General features: G+C 43.0%; 1 protein-coding gene across 4 annotated transcripts in view; it reads left to right on the top strand.

Moving 5' to 3' along the window:
* Window positions 1–13,162, top strand: part of DPYS (dihydropyrimidinase) — a 111,753-nt gene that overhangs the window by 89,147 nt on the left and 9,444 nt on the right. The gene's annotated exons all lie outside the window — the stretch shown is intronic.

The raw sequence follows: 13,162 nt of genomic DNA, 5'->3' as shown, positions 1-13,162 counted from the left end.
GAGTGCAGGGTCCCAGGGCATTAAATGGAAGGAACATGGCTGAGAGGTTGCTGCACTGATAACCTCCTTCCCTCCTCTTCTTGTCTGTGTTATGATCCCTCTGAGCCGAGAAGCTGAGCTCCTAGTTCTTCTCCTGGGTAGCAAGGCCAAGAGGGATTTTTAAATCACGGAGTAGAGCTGAGTGATTATGTTCCTGTCTGTGCATCTGCCCTGACTTCCTCGCTGAGAATGGGTGATGTATTTGCACATTTGCAGAAGGGCAGTAGGAATCCAGTTATCCTCCTGGCATTTGTTTTGAGCCCACAGAAGAAAGGCTGGGGAGCTGCACCGGGAGAAGAACCTTCCTGTTTAAGCAAACTACTGCTCTTTTTCCCCCTCAGGTTAAGAAATACATTAAAATATTGTATTAGGGCCGGCGCTGCGGCTCACTAGGCTAATCCTCTGCCTGCGGCGCCGGCACACCGGGTTCTAGTCCCGGCTGGGGCGCCGGATTCTGTCCCGGTTGCCCCTCTTCCAGGCCAGCTCTCTGCTGTGGCCAGGGAGTGCAGTGGAGGATGGCCCAGGTGCTTGGGCCCTGCACCCCATGGGAGACCAGGAAAAGCACCTGGCTCCTGGCTCCTGCCATCGGATCAGCGCGGTGCGCCGGCCGCAGCGCGCTGGCCGCGGCGGCCATTGGAGGGTGAACCAACGGCAAAAGGAAGACCTTTCTCTCTGTCTCTCTCTCTCACTGTCCACTCTGCCTGTCAAAAAAAAAATTGTATTATTTCTTTTCCCTCTGTTTTGGTTGGTAGTGGCAGCTCAACAATAGTACTACTAAATTGTCTGCAAGGAAACAGGTAAGTTACATTTTTACCTAGAAGCCAATCCCCACTCATCCTTTAGGATTTAGTTTACATATCACATTCTCGCTGGCTCCTCAGATCCAACGGATCCGGTTTCTTCGTATGCTCCTTTAGAGGAAGAGCCTGCGTACCCCACGTCCCAGCACCACCTGCCATCGCATTACACAGTTGGTGCTCTGCATCCGTGGGCTCCATGTCTGCAGGTTCTGCACCCATGGATTCATTCAACCTCAGCCCCAAAATATTTGAAAAAAAATTGCGTTTGAACTGAGCACATACGGGCTTTTCCCCCTTGTTATTACCTAAGCAATATAGCATAGCAATTATTTACATAGTATTCACACGACATTCCGTATTCTAAGTAATCTAGACTAGATTTGTAGTTTATGGGATGATGCAATCAGCTACATGCAAATACTAAGCACTTGTATGTAAGTAACTTGAGCGTCCATGGATTTTGGTATCTGTAGAGGATCCTGTGACAATCCTCAGTGGTTGCTGAAGGATGCGTGTAACTACTGCCCTACTTGTCCATGTGCCCCAGGAAAACTCACTCAGGGCAGGGCCGGTCTGGCTCACTAGTATTTCCCTAGCATCTGGTAGAGTCTCTGGCATTTGATGGACATTGGATGAATTTTTATTTATTTTTAAATAAAAGAGGAAATGAAGGTATTTCTGCCAACTTCCTAAATTGCTATAGATGAAATTAGTGAGAGTTCTCAATAAAATAAGGAAAACTTTATGAAATATGTTAGCATAAGGGCATTTTAAATGGAGGGTCTAGGCTCATCTATTTAACAGATGTATTTGGGAGAATGAAATAGCTGTAGGATTCTGTATCCACCAAATCCTTTGAAATGAATCTGAGAATCTCTTTGTTGCTTTTTATTAGTCTTTGTCAGCAGCATTTTTGTAGAAACATGCATGTAAATATTAAAACAAGGCAATGAAAAAACATGACTTAAGCTATCAGTGTTCAATACCCTATTTTTCAAAATTGCCTCTGGTTTAAAGAGTCAGATTTCTTTGAAATGCAGACAATTGCACTTTTTGTACAAATAGAAGGAATGAGCAGCATTTCCTCCTCTCTAATTTCACTTCCATTGTCTACCACCTCCAACAAATGGCATCATGAATTGTAAAGGAATAAAACAAAGACTCTAAACTTGGCTCCTGTGTTTACCTGAAGTGATATCTTATAAAATTTTTAAAATTAAAATATGAGATTATCAAAACATATAAAAAGCATAACAATATTTATCACCCAGTTTCAGTTTAAGAAATAAAACCTGACCAATGCATGGAAGTCTCCTACACTCCTCTCCCTGTTTCTTTCCCCTTCCTTTCTCAAGGTCACCAACATCCTCATGCTGGGGTTTTATTCCCGTGAACATTTTATAGCTTTGCTATGTGTGTATGTATCTCTAAGCATTGTTTTGTATGTGATTAAATCTTATAAAGACATTAGATATTATTAGTTTGATTCCTGTTTTTTTTTTTGCTGTCAATGTGTTTGGAAATTATTTATTTTTATAAGTTTAGCTATCATGATTTATTTTATGACTTCATAGTATTCCGTTGTATAACCATGCCATCATTTATTTATTCGTTTTCTTGTTTGATGGGCATTAATATTCCTTTATCTTGCTGTCACAAAGAGTGCTGCTATAAGCATTTTATACAGGCTTCTTTGTGTATATACATGAGACTTTAGGGAAGTGCCTTCAATGTAAGGAGTGGAATGGATCGATGCTAAGGTGGGCACTTTCTCTCCTTCCTGGACACTGGCAAGTAGACTTAAGTTCTGCCCTCATCAGTGGTGTAAGAGTTTCTGTTGTTCCACATTCTCACCAATATTAGACATTGTGCAATTTATTAATTTTGCCAATCTGATCCATATAGAAGGTATCTTACCAGAGTTTTAATTTGCTGAGCTCCTTTTTGTGGTATAATTGCATCGATCTTACTAAGCCTTGGTTTCTTCACTTATAAGAGAGAAACAATAAGGATAACAGTGTCTGCCAAGTACCCAAGGACGTTTGAGGATTATGAAGCCCAGATGGTATGGTCAGTGAATGGCTGTGATTGCTATGTCAATGGCAATATGATGAGTTAATAACGTGCTACTCACACACTGCCAAAGTCCTGACTGTTCTCTTTCTGTGCACAAGTTCATCATGCTTGGTAGTGCCAACTCCTTTGGCAGCCACAGAAGCATGGAAGCCAAGAATGGGAGGGCCAAGTGAGAGTGGTTGGAGTACAGAAAGGATGGAGAGGGTCAGTGGGCCTGGTGGCTTGGGGTCCTGGCACCCGTGAACACTGTGAGCAGGGATGCATGCTGAAATTGGGGTGGTGGGGGACATAGCCTGGCTGTTGAGTGATGGCTGCAGGTGCACAGGTCTCAGTGACGGCATGGAGGCAGCTGCATCTGGCGCCCCCTTCTCTCCATTTTCTCTCTGCGTAGGAGGCAGCATTGTTTAGGGAAGTGATCATGGGTTTGTCACAGGCGAAAGTTGTAGAAGCTACATTTGAATCCAGTGAGAAAGGTACGTAAACTTCCTAAGCCGTATTGATAAAGAATAATTAATGCCTCCTTTGCACAAGATGGTTGAAAGGATGACTTGAGATGATATATGTCAAGCTCCTGGCTTTCCACCACCATGGATCAGATTCACCTCTTCAGCTTGCCCTTGCCTCACCACAGATCTCGCTCTCTTCTTTCCCATCTACCTTGCATTGATCCTGCTGGAGGCAGAAAAGCACTAATTAGATTTCTTGTGAAATCCCCTCTTGCCCTTTTTGGAAAATTCTTCTTGGACAAATTTTTTTAAAAAAGAGCTGTGGGTCCACCATTTATCAATCACCTACTGTTTATAGAACACAGAAACAAACCCCAAAATTTGGCTGCCACTGCTCCTCAACTGTCTCCACGTACAGTGCGTGGCATCAAGAAGTGCTCAGTAAATCCTGGCTGAAAGAAGGATTCATCTTTAGAATAAAAGGCAATGGAGGAGAGCAGGAGAGGAATAATTCATGAATGCAAAGTGGCCTGTGACAAATCGTCACTTGTGTTCATGGTGAGGACTGCATTTGTCTTAGGAGTTATCTGTAGACTGCCATAGAGCACACTCCGTAGAGTGTAGTTTGTAAAATAGAAAGGACCTGGGGTTTGGCCTCTGAGACTGCATAGGCCAAGGAGCAGGGTTTGCGTTACAAGTGGCGAGGGTAGGGAAGCAGTAGTGGAGCCTTTTTCAAGAAGTGCTTTTTTGGCCGTAGGAGAAGATGTAGACTTCACAAGCACTCAGGACTTCTGGCTTTTCTTCCTGAGACCTATAAATGTGCTTAGTAGATTCTTGCTGATAACCCTGACCAGGCCCTGGTTAGCTGCCCAACTGGTACCAAGCTCAGAAGCTATCATTCAGTTCTCTCTCCAGCTCCATGAGACAGCCAGTATTATTATTCTTATTTAACAGATGGGAGACTGAGAGAAGTTAAGTGATTGCCCAAGGGCTCCCAGCCAGTCAGGTGTGAATCCTGACCCATCTGACTTCCCATGACTCCCCTAGTGTGTTCTTTAATCAGGACTTTGGAAACTAGCCATTCCTGAGGGATGTATAGTTGTTGATCATTAGATTTCAGAAGGAAATCACAGTAGCTAATAGTCATCAAAAGCATGTAGATTGAAGCCCCAAGCACTTCATAGATATTAGATCATGTAGTCCTTCCAACAACACCATGAGGTGTGGACTGTGACTCCTCATTTTATACATGGCGAAACTGAGGCATGGTGGGAGTTACATCAACTATAACTTCTCAGAACCCAGTTATCACAGGATGGCCTGGAAGGGGTTGCCAAGATGTGTTAAGCCTTTTCAGTAAATAGAATTTCTGAACCACTCAGGCAACACTGGGGAACTACCATCTCATCTCTATGTCTGGCTGCACTCTTCCTCTGATTAGCACTACATAAAAAGAAGAAGCATAAGAATGACTCTAAAGCCAGTGGCCATTGTCATGGAACTGGACTTGGTTTTTTGTTAGAAGTTAAGCATTCAGGTAAGGATGGCTCTCTTGGAGCAACCTGAAGGCTGAGCTCCCTTTCTTTGATGAATCTTATCTACAATAATTAGACCCAGAACTCATGTTTCCTCCCCCTGAACCTGAAGTCAGTGGCCCAGATGGGAGGTGAGGAATGAGAGTGACTTGCAGTGTGAACAGGCTCTGGGTGTGCCTCTTCCCCTGCTGGGGCTGGAGAGGGGGTGAGGGCAGCTCCCTGCTGCTAAGCAGGTGCCACAGACCACTTGGAGCCTGGCCAAGGCTAGCCCCACCAGTCATCCAGGATCTGAGTTTCAAGTTATGTCAGTCTAGCACTTCCTTTCCTGGGCTCTCTCATACCCAAGAGCATCTATGCTATGAGTCACCTCCAGTGATGCTGAGTGGGCTTGGGTTCAGTAGCCCAATGTTAGTCCCCGCGCGCACCATTTGCTTTTAGGGCTCATGCAAGGTTTAGTTCTGCTGTGAGCTTCCATGTCTTCAGCTACCATAGGAGGAGGTATGCTTGGTTCTGTAGGGGAGAGTTCAAGAGCTCAAAGTCTAGAATCAAATTAGGTTCAAAACTCTCCACTGTCACTTACCACCTATATAACTTAGGCAAAGTGTTTTAAATACAGCCTCACATATCTCATCTTTAAAAGCAGAAATAAGAATGCTTACCTCCTAGGGTTTGACAAAGAATTAAATAGGATGAGGCATAAGCACTTAGCACTATGTTGACAAAAGAAGCCCTCAATCAAAGTTAGCTACTATTTCTTTGAGCTTGACTGTTTTATTGTTTCCTATCAAAGTAGAGTGAACCCAGCTATTGTCAGCTTAGCAACTTTCAGCCTCCTCTGAGTCACAGTTGATGGCCACTGTTGCTCAACAGTACAGTCATAAAACTAAATGAGAAATGGAAAGACAAAGCAAACCCTCCTGAAAAAGAGGTTCCCTAGTGATTGATGGACTATTATCTGACTACTTGCTTTTGGGGTTTCCCTGACTTCGAGAGTGGGGAGACCCATTTCCCAGCGAGGGGCACAGAGATGCATTCCCTTGCTCCAGTAACTGATGAATCTCGTGAGAAACAGACCTTGGTGTTTCCATCTCAAATTCTTTCATGAGTCAATTAACCTTAAGTCTTGTGGTCTCATAAGTTAACAATCAGTGAATGAGAGGTCAGTAAAAAATTGGAATTAAAATGTCTCTGCAGTAAACTCTTCTGAATTCATTCATTCATGCTTTCAAATGTTCACACACAGAAAAAACAGTTTTTGTTCCTCAAAATTTGTTAAAAGAGAAAAAAAAGAGTTGCTTGCTGAATTCACTTCATTATAGTCAAACATGGATTGTATCTAAACTTTAAAACCAATAGTATATTTTTAAATTTCCAGATAATAATCATACATTTTTATGGAGTTCAGTGTGCTATTTCAGTACATGTATATACATGTATACATTATGCAATAATCAATTCAGGATATTTATATTATATATCTTCTCAGACATTCATTTTTCTCATTCCTTTGTGATAAAAACATCTAAAATTCCTCTCTCTTGTGGGTGAGTGTTCCTCTAGAAGTGAACATGCTTCTTGATACACCTGCATCTCACATCAGAGTGCAGCTCTGCTCCCAGTTACAGCTCTCTGCTAATGCATACCCTGGGAGGCAGCAGTTGATGGCTCCAGAAATGGCCCCAACATGGGATACTTGATTTGCATTCCTTGGCTGCTGGCTTTGGCCTTGTCCAACACCAACCATTGTGGGCATTTGGGGAGTGACCCAGTGAATGGGAGCTCGCTCTGCCTCTTTGAGTCTCTGTCTCACTTTGTCTTTCTTTGTCTCACTGTTTCTCTCTGTGTATGTGTGTCTCTCTCTCCCTTCCTCCCTGCCCCCGACTCTGAAATAAACAAATAAATAAATAACACAATTTTTTTAAAAATCCTCTTTTCTAGCTATTTTGATTTACATAATGCAATAGTGTTAACTATAATCACCCTTCTGTGTAACAGTACTCCAGAACCTATTCCCAGTATCCAGCTGTGAGTTTCTATCTGTTAGGCCTAATATCTACCCACCTCCCCAGCCTCTGGGGATAACTATTCTACTCTTTTCTACGAGCTCAGTTTTTTTTAAAAGAGTCTACACATGCATAAATTCATGTGGTATTTGTCTTTCTGGCTGACTTCACTTAGCGCTGTGGTCTGCAGGCCTATCCATGTTGCTGAAAATGATGGAATTTCATTCTTTTTAATGGCTGAATAGTATTTTATCGAGTAGATATACCTTTCTCTGCCCATTCATCTGCTGATAGAAACTTAGGTTGATTCTCTATCTTGAATACTGCTGCAACCTGGGAGTGCAGATGTCTTTTTGATATCTGATTTCATTCCTTTGAACATAGTAGTATAGCAGGGACTATACTATGATCCAAAGACTGCTGGATCACATGGCCAGTATTATTTATTTCCAGATTGCAAAACTGAGGCACAGTGACCCAGTTTATAGGGTTATATCAAAGATCTGGCAAATTAAATCCTCCACACGGGTCACTTCTGCATAGCTGGATCCTATTGTATGTCTTGTAATATCACTAAGTTAACTGTCCACTTGTGCTGGCCACCAAGCAATGACATGAGGGTGAAGTGAGAGCATTTCTGAATTAGGGTGTGCAGAAATAGCATAATACGATTTCGCTGTGGAACCATGGAGTTGAGTCCTGGCGTTGTATGTGACGTGCTGAAGCTCTGGCTCCACCTGTGCAGCAGCTGCACTCTCAGGTACTTAGCTCATGCTTCAGTTGTTCCCATAGACCATGTTCGCTGACTTCCACTTTCTTCCAGGCAACGTGCTGGGCTCCTGGAATATGGAATCACCCTCTTATGAAGAAGTGTGTGCTTTAAGGTGCAGTCATAAAGCAACTTTATTCTTTCTCCCATGGTCCTTTCAAACCTCCTCTCTGCAGGTTAAATCTTGGCCAGGTCTCATAGCTCTGATGATCATGCTCAGATAGCAACAGACAGGAGCCTTGTTTTGGCATGAGCAAATCAATTCCAGTCTAATGATCAGAAAACAGCAGTCCAGAAACCACAAGCCCATGTGTATTCCAGTGAGGTCCTCTGAATCTTCTCACCAGTCCATTTGCTTCTCTCATCTCTATCCATCTTCTTCCCCTCACCTGGTGCAGTTACTGACCCTCCAGTTGTCCACACAACCTCATCTACGTGATGGGGCAAGTCACTAAACCCTTGCACCTCCAGGTCACCCTATACGATATGTTGATGGTTTTTTGTCTACTTTAGTTGATCATCAAGAGATCTAAATGAAAATATTTCCCACAATGTCTGGCACCAGAGAAGCATTCAGTAAATGTTAGCAATTACTATTAGTGCCTCTCTCCCTTCTGCATACAAATATGCTTAAGGTTTTCCTATCCTAAAGGGATTCCTTGACCTCATTTTTTGTTAAGCTACAATCTTTCCCTTCCAGTGAGTTTTGAGCAGTCATTTCTATTTGCATCCCTACTGTTCATTCCCCGAATCTTCCAACCACAGCAACCAGATTGTTTTGCTTGATATCCACCCATGACCATGCCCAACAACCAAACAGGCACCCTATTGAAGTCCACTGCTGAACACTCCTGAGGAAACCCATTTTCTTTGACTTTCGATGGCACTGTACTGATTACTTTCTTTATTAATTTAATAAACAGGGAGTCTAAAGATGCTTGCTAAGGTTCCTCTTATTAAACTTTACCAAGAAATCGCCCAGGCAGGTCTTTTATTCAAGTAAGAGAAATGAAAGAGAATGGGGCAGAAATCAAGGCCACAACTCTGGCCTCGTGGTCCCAGCTTTGCTCTGTGGCCTGAGCTATATAAATGGGAGAGAATTCAAACTGTCTTCACATAGCAAAGTTGTGGTGTCCTTCAGTGGTAGGAACTAGGCACTGAGCTGGGTGCCAGGCAAATGACAGTAAAAGCCCAGCTCCAAGTCCCTACGACTAGACAAGTAAGCCCTCTCTCTGGCTGCAGTAAACGTGGTAGGACAGTTACATGATGGGGTGCCTCAAGGGCAGAGAGGGAGGACACCGTCACAGGTTCCCCTGTCCAACAAGCTTTCTCATCCTCCTTTATCCTCCCCTCTGCTTCTGCTTTCCTCCTGAGCCTCCCCTCTCCCTGGATCCTGCAACTCTCCTGTCACATTGTGGCTGGAGTGAGCCCCACAACCAGGAGGAATCCTTATGTTTGCACACTTGAAAGTCATCTTCTTGACAGGATATCCTCACTGCCAAGAGCCATCTCCCTTGCTTTCTGTCCTTCATTGTAACCAGCACCGTAATGGGCAATTTCATGGGTGTTCCCAAATAGCCCACACAGTACCTGGCACACCATAGGAAGTCAGTAGATGATTGCTGGACATTTATTCATGTCAACAATGACTTGCAATTAATTGAAATTGGTGTAGTTAACAGAATAGTCAGAGACCTCTTGATGGTGGCATCGACTCCTTCCTTTCTGAAGTTGTGGGCCCTTCTGTGTCTTCTTGTGCTTTGTGGAAGAAAAGGTTATCCTGGACGTTCACATCTCCTCTTAGCTTCTATGGTACCTGTCCCTGACAACACCAACCAGGAATGCTCTGGGAGAGTTTAGAGTTCTGATATTCCAAAGTGCTGCCCCCATCAAAGTCTTCTCCTTGGTAGAGCCTCCGAAAGGGTTGGAATTGAGCAAAGTCACTGACCACACACCCCGGCTATTGTCCCTACCGACTGCACCACCCATCTCCAAGAGGAGCCATGGACTCCTCCAGGCGAAGAATAAATCTCATTCATTTTTGCATCTTGGTGCCTGACAACATCCTGGGGAAAGGCTAGGCACAGCTATGGCTTAGGTAAAGTATAGAATTCCCATATTACTTGCAATTCCACTCCAGGTATGCAGCCAAACTCATTGAGAAGAGATGTTCAAACAAAATTTGTCCACGACTGCTTATGGCAGCATGATTCATAATAGTCAAAAGGTGGAAACAACCCAAGCATCCATCAGTGGACACAACATGGTATATATCTACACAATGGAATATTATGCAGCTATAAAAATAAATGTGGCCCTGCTCTATAAGCCATAAAAACATTATACTAAGTAAAGGAAGCTGGGCACAGACGGCTACATATTGGATGAGTCTATGTACAGGAAATATCCAGAATAGGCAAATTCATGGAGAAAGAAATCAAAATAGGGTTTGCTTGGGGCTGATGCCAGACAGGAAGGGGGAGTGACTGCCCAATGGTATGGGTTTCTCTGGAGGATAAAAATATTATGAAATTAGACAGTGATGATGATTGCACAACACTTAGGACACTGAACTGCATACTTTACTGTCGCTCCCCCTCTTCATGGAGGAACGACACAGGACCCTGCGCTGTTCTTTCGTCTGCTCGGCCCTTCCCGGGTTTGCTGCTGGTTCTTCCCGGGTTGGCTACTGTCCCTTCCACCTCTGTGGAAGGGCGGTTCCCCCTGGCCACTTTCCCCGCTTCCGCAGGGGAGCGGCACACCGCCGGCCGGCTCTCTCGGGGGCTGCACAGGTGTTCCTTCAGATAGATGTTCCTCTTAGATGTTCCTGGTGCATGTTGTCTCTCTCCTCCTTTATAGTCCTCTTCACCAATCCGTGCTCTGCTACCCACACGCCGAGCACGCTGCTCTCCTCCAATCAGAAGCAGGATCAGCTCCTGGAGGTCATCACTCAAGTTGGCAAGAGGCAGCTGCGTAGAAGCTGTTTTCTCCTCTCCCAGCGCCATACTGTGGGAGAGCAGATGCATAGAATAAGTCTTAATTCCAGTAACTCAGTCCAGTCCGGGTTGCTCCCCACACTTTACAATTGTACCATGATTACAATAGTAAATTTTATGTAATATTTACCATAATTTTTAAAAGCTAAAAAAAAGTAGGAACACATAACCATTTTTTTAATTTAATTTAAATTTTTTTACTTTTATTTAATGAATATAAATTTCCAAAGTACAGCTTATGGATTACAATGGCTTCCCCCACCCCATAACTTCCCTCCCACCCGCAACCCTCCCCTTTCCCATTCCCTCTCCCCTTCCATTCACATCAAGATTCATTTTCAATTCTCTTTATATACAAAATATCAGTTTAGTATATATAAAGTAAAGATTTCAACAGTTTGCACCCACATAGAAACACAAAGTGAAAAATACTGTTTGAGCACTAGTTATAGCATTAAATCACATTGTACAACACATTAAGGACAGAGGTCCTACATGAGGAGTAAGTGCACAGTGACTCCTGTTGTTGACTTAACAAATTGACACTCTTGTTTATGGCGTCAGTAATCTCCCTAGGCTCTTGTCATGAGTTGCCAAGGCAATGGAAGTCTCTTGAGTTCGCCGACTCTGATCATATTTAGACAAGGTCATAGTCAAAGTGGAGGTTCTCTCCTCCCTTCAGAGAAAGGTACCTCCTTCTTTGATGACATGTTCTTTCCACTGGGATCTCACTCGTGGAGATCTTTCATTTAGGTCATTTTTTTTTTTTTTGACAGAGTGTTTTGGCTTTCAATGCCTGAAATACTCTCATGGGCTTTTCATCCGGATCTGCATGCCTTAAGGGCTGATTTTAAGGCCAGAGTGCTGTTTAGGACATCCACCATTCTATGAGTCTGCTGTGTATCCCACTTCCCATGTTGGATTGTTCTCTCCCTTTTTTATTCTATAGGTTAGTATTTTCAGACACTAGTCTTGTTTATGTGATCCCTTTGACTCTTAGTCCTTTCATTATGATCAATTGTGAACAGAAATTGATCACTTGGACTAGTGAGATGGCATTGGTACATGCCACCTTGATGGGATTGAATTGGAATCCCCTGGTATGTTTCTAACTCTATCATTTGGGGCAAGTCAGCTTGAGCATGTCCCAAATTGTACATCTCTTCCCTCTCTTATTCCCACTCTTATATTTAACAGAGATCATTTTTTCAGTTAAGTTTCAACACTTAAGAATAACTGTGTATTAATTACAGAACGCAACCAATAGTATTAAGTAGAACAAACAAAAAAAATACTAGGAGGGATAAAGTATTAAGTTGTTCATCAACAGTCAGGGCAAGGGCTGATCAAGTCACCATTTCTCATAGTGTCCATTTCACTTCAACAGGTTTCCTTTTTGGTGCACAGTTAGTTGTCATTGAGCAGGGAGAACATAGGATATTTGTCCCTTTCGGACTGGCTTACTTCACTCAGCATGATGTTTTCCATATTCCTCCATTTTGTTGCAAATGACCGGATTTCATTGTTTTTGACTGCTGTATAGTATTCTGTAGAGTACATATCCCATAATTTCTTTATCCAGTCTACTGTTGATGGGCATTTAGGTTGATTCCAGGTCTTAGCTATTGTGAACTGAACTGCAATAAACATTAAGGTGCAGACCACTTTTTTGTTTGCTAATTTAATTTCCTTTGGGTAAATTCCAAGACCTAAATCTATGACCCGACACCATCAAATTATTAGAGAACACTGGAGAAACCCTGCAAGATATTGGCACCAGCAAAGACTTCCTGGAAAAGACCCTAGAGGTGAAGGCAGTCAAAGCCAAAATTAACATTTGGGATTGCATCAAATTGAGAAGTTTCTGTACTGTAAAATAAACAGTCAGATGAGTGAAGAGGCAACCGACAGAATGGGAAAAAATATTTGCAAACTATGCAACAGATAAAGGGTTGATAACCAAAGAAATCAAGAAACTCCACAACATCAAAACAAACAACCCACTCAAGAGATGGGACAAGGACCTCAATAGACATTTTTCAAAAGAGGAAATCCAAATGGCCAACAGGCACATGAAAAAATGTTCAAGATCACTAGCAATCAGGGAAATGCAAATCAAAACCACAATGAGGTTTCACCTCACCCTGGAAGAATGGCTCACATTCAGAAATCTACCAACAACAGATGCTGGCGAGGATGTGGGGAAAAAGGGACACTAACCCACTGTTGGTGGGAATGCAAACTGTTTAAGCCACTATGGAAGTCAGTCTGGAGATTCCTCAGAAACCTGAATAATAACCCTACCATTCAACCCAGCCATCCCACTCCTTGGAATTTACCCAAAGGAAATTAATTTTATTTTTAAAGATTTGTTTATTTATTTATTTGAAAGGTGCAGTTACAGAGAAAGAGGGAGGAAGAGAGAGAAATTTTCTATCTGCTGGTTCACTCCCCAGATGGCCACAAAGGCCAAGGATAGGCCAGGCCAAAGCCAAGAG

The sequence above is a fragment of the Oryctolagus cuniculus genome, chromosome 6 (assembly GCF_051225735.1).
Source record: "Oryctolagus cuniculus isolate XC-2025 breed Fujian yellow rabbit chromosome 6, ASM5122573v1, whole genome shotgun sequence".
Taxonomy (NCBI): Eukaryota; Metazoa; Chordata; class Mammalia; order Lagomorpha; family Leporidae; genus Oryctolagus; species Oryctolagus cuniculus.
Note: the sequence above shows the minus strand (reverse complement) of the source record. Positions and strands in the feature narration are given on the sequence as shown.